The sequence below is a fragment of the Corvus brachyrhynchos genome, unplaced genomic scaffold (genome assembly GCF_000691975.1).
Source record: "Corvus brachyrhynchos isolate BGI_N302 unplaced genomic scaffold, ASM69197v1 scaffold89, whole genome shotgun sequence".
NCBI lineage: Eukaryota > Metazoa > Chordata > Aves > Passeriformes > Corvidae > Corvus > Corvus brachyrhynchos.
Window position 1 is genome coordinate 207,536 of NW_008246063.1, and position 3,908 is coordinate 211,443.

Sequence of the window (3,908 nt, forward strand, 5' to 3'; positions counted from 1 at the left end):
AGGAATGCCAGGCTGGATGGGATCTCTCCTCCCCACCCCATACCGTCAGTGAGTGGTTGTTGGTTGGCCCAGTGACCTAGCTGCACCTTCCTCCCACCCTGCATCCCCTCCTGCCAAGCTTGTTCATGGAAAATGTTCATTAAATCATTCCCAAGACTGAGCCAGGACTTTCCACCAGTTGCTGCCTCCTCCTTTGCCAGCTCCGTGCTAAAGAAGGCTGGGCCCTGCAAACTTCCTCATCCCTGTCTCACTCTTGGAGCACATTGGGCCCTGTTGGACCATTTAAGGCCTTGTTGATCCTTGACAGCACCTGGAATTTCACCCAAAGCTGCCTTGGCAGCCAGGGAGGAGTCCTGGACACGGGATTTGCCAGCTGGGCACCATCCCAATCCCAGGCACCGGACAGGCTGTGGGGGGAACCGCACAGCGGGGAGTCCTGCATTGGGACATACCCATGGGATGTTGGCGTCCTCGTCAGCACCTGGTGGAGCTGGACTGGGGTGAGATTTCTCCACGTGGCTTTTTAGGGATTCTGTGGGGTTTTCTCATCTCTCTGGTGGAAGGGACCAGACTTTTTTCCCTTTTTATGGCCCAACCTGTGGTCTGGCGGGGGTCCCAGGGGGGTATAATTAGCCACCCCAACAGGTGGCAGGGATCAGATGGCCCCCAGCACCACCCCACAGCCCCGCTGAGCTTTGCCCCGGCTGACGCGTGGCCGGTGGCAGAATTCCCTACGGAAGCCCAACCACAGCACGTTGGATCTGGCAGGAGCAGGAGAGCTCCTGTAAATAAACAGAAGGGGCTTTTCCAGCCTCCGGAGGCTATTCCAGCCTCACTATCCCAGCCCTGGGACAACGGGGATGGATGGGGTGTTATGGAAGAAGGGCCGGAGCGCCGGGAATGGCGGGAATGGTGTGGAAAAGTCATTAGAAACCTGATCTGGGGACACGGCCCTGGGATTAGTCTCACACGGTTTGTTTTCTTTATTAAGTATCTTTTTGCCATGGAGCCAATAAACATGGGCTGCTCCAAGGATTCACTTGGAGGTCGGGGCTGGGGAGAGCACTGGGGAGGTAGCACATCCCGATCCCAGTGCCCAGTCAGGATCATGGCACTGTCCCACCCCGCAGGGATTTGTAATCGGTGTCCCACTGGGAAGGCACAGCCGCGTTTCTTGGCCTTTTCCCAAAATAACATCATTCCTCGGTGTAGCACTGATGCATCTCTGTGGCTTTTTGAGGTCAGGGCTCTCTTTTCCTGCTCTCCTTTCCAAGTCCTTTTTGTGCTGGAAACCCCTGTACAGAAGAGGATTTCACATCCTTTTCAGGGATCATCCTGAGCAGAGCCAGGATTTGGACTTGATGATCTTTGGGAATCCCTTTCAGCTCAGGACTTTCTGTGATTCTGTGATTCCAGGACCCGGCATCAAGGGCCTGCCCACCCCCACAACCCTGTGCCCTTCCAGGTGGGCTTGGAAGCTCTGCCCCCACATTCATCCCAATCTTCAATCCCTAATGGGCTGTTCCTTTATTTTTTTCTCTTCTTTAATTTTGTTCCATTTATTTTAAAAGGATTGAGGGATTTGCTTTTCTGCTTGCTAATATTTTGGGAGAAATTCCTGTGTTTGAATTCCTGTCTGGTCACTGCCATTTCCAAGTGTTTTTCTTTGGTCCAGGATGTATCCTGTCTGCAGGTGAAGTGGGAAAATGAAGAAAATATCCTTTGGAGCCAGGCTGGGAGAGCTGGGAATGTCCAGCCTGGAGAAAAGAAGGCTCCAGGGAGAACACAGAGCCTCTTCCAGTGTCTAAAGGGGCTCCAGGAGAGCTGGAGAAGGACTTTGGACAAAGGCCTGGAGGGACAGGACACAGGGAATGGCTTCCCACTGCCAGAGGGCAGGGATAGATGGGATATTGGGAAGAAATTTTTCCCTGTGAAGCTGGTGAGGCCCTGGACTGGAATTCCCAGAGAATCTGTGGTTGCCCCATCCCTGGAAGTGTCCAAGTCCAGGTTGGATGGGGCTTGGAGCAACCTGGGACAGTGGAAGGTGTCCCTGCCCATGGCAGGAGGTTGGAATTCAATGATTTCTAAGTCCCTTCCAACCCAAACTATTCCATGATTCCGTGTTCCTATGAAACACAGGATTTGGGAGTAATGGCAAAGCCAGGCACTGTTCAGACCTGACTCTACGTCCAGGTTGCCCGTTGGTTGTGTAGTTACTCCTATTCCAGCTCCTTGAAATAGAAGTGGAAAATCATAGGAATGGGGGTTTTAAATGGATTTTTTGTGGAAAAGCAGCGCTATCACTGCACTGTCCCCCCCATCGAGCCCATATCCGTGTGTCCGTGTGGATCCCAGCCCTCCTGCTGCTCAGCACCATCCCCAACCTCCAGCACACGAGCTCCTTACTGCGCTGCCCACTTCAGCGCTCGGCCCCGGGCGACGGAGCTGCCGAATCCTTCTGCTTTTCAAGGAGAGAGCTCAGCAGGGATCCCGCTTAATCCCAAAGGTCAGCACGGGGAGTGGCTCCCGTGTCCCCAAAGTCAAGTTGCATTAAAAGGGCAGGAACTGACCTCCATCCTGCATTGTGGGGAAGATGGATTTTTATAAACAGGCCAGAATGGTGGTGCTGAAACCCTCCCTGTGTTTCTTTTCCCATGGATTTATCTCATTTTTCCCAAAATTTGAGTGTCTGTAGCACAGAGAAATTGGATGCGTGGGTATCTGAGTGTGGAAGGACCAATGTTTCTCGTGGAGAAGGTCAGCAAGGGAATGGATGTTGGAGTTGGGAATTCTTGGTTGTGCCATGTGTGTTGGTTTGAGTCTCTCCATGGATGTCATGGCATGGTCCAAAAGCCAGACTGGGTGGGATGAAGCATCCTGGGTGGGAATGGGTCCACATGGGACTTAGAGGGGTCCAGGACCTGCTGCCACCCTTCATCCCTTGGGATATGCTGGGATGAGCTCTGTGGATTGCTGGGAACAGAGATTTCTTTTTCCTTCCTCCCACTGACATTCCCAGCCTACCCAGATAGAAACCCCAGCTGAAGACATCTCCTCTTCCCTGCCTGCATCTCTTCCTGCCTTTCCCACTGCCAAAAAGTGCCATTTCTGAGCAGAAATCCTTGTGGGAAGCTCTGGGACACTGATGACACCTCGCTCCCACCAGCAGCGCCGGTGGCTGCTGGGAGCTGCCAAAGTCCAGAGCTGGAAGTGTAGGAGCAGTTTCAGGGATGAACATCTTGATGCTGTTTTTTTGACAGCCCCCTTCCATGGCCACGCTGAGCTTCCTTGGATGGGAGAGCATCAGTCAAACCTTGGGAAGAGCAGGTTGAGCTCCAGCCCTCATACATCTTCCTCAGAAGGGTGGTCCAGGCAGCAATCCCAAAATAAGTCCTAAAAGGATTTTGTTCCTGCTCTTCCCTGCTCTTTCCCAATTCCCAGGTATGTCTGGAAGAAGAAAACGCTGTGTCCTCTCCAAAACCATCTTCTCCAGCCCAGTTAACCTCCTTGGGATCTCCCAGCACCACTGCTGTGGGGGTAAATCATTGTTCTTAAGGCTTTGGTGGTTTGAAGCCGTAAAATCAAGCACTGGGAAAAGCCGTGGGTGAGTGTGGAATGTCCCAGAGTAGAAAATTATTTTTAGTAGTGTTTTTTCATGGAATATTGTTTTGATGCGGAGAAGAAAACACCAACACATCCCTCTCTCCCTTTAGCAAGGTGGTGGTGTGGAGAAGAAAACACCAACACATCTCTCTCTCCCTTTAGCAAGGTGGTGGTGCGGAGAAGAAAACACCAACACATCTCTCTCTCCCTTTAGCAAGGTGGTGGTGCCACCTGAAGGAGCTCAGCTGTGGATTCCTGTGCTCCCACAGGGTTTTCCCTGCCTTTTCCAACTCTCCTCCCTCTTT

General features: G+C 52.4%; 1 protein-coding gene across 1 annotated transcript in view; it reads left to right on the forward strand.

Annotated features, from left to right (window-relative positions):
- ZC3H3 (zinc finger CCCH-type containing 3) overlaps window positions 1-3,908 on the forward strand; it is a 132,149-nt gene that overhangs the window by 115,969 nt on the left and 12,272 nt on the right.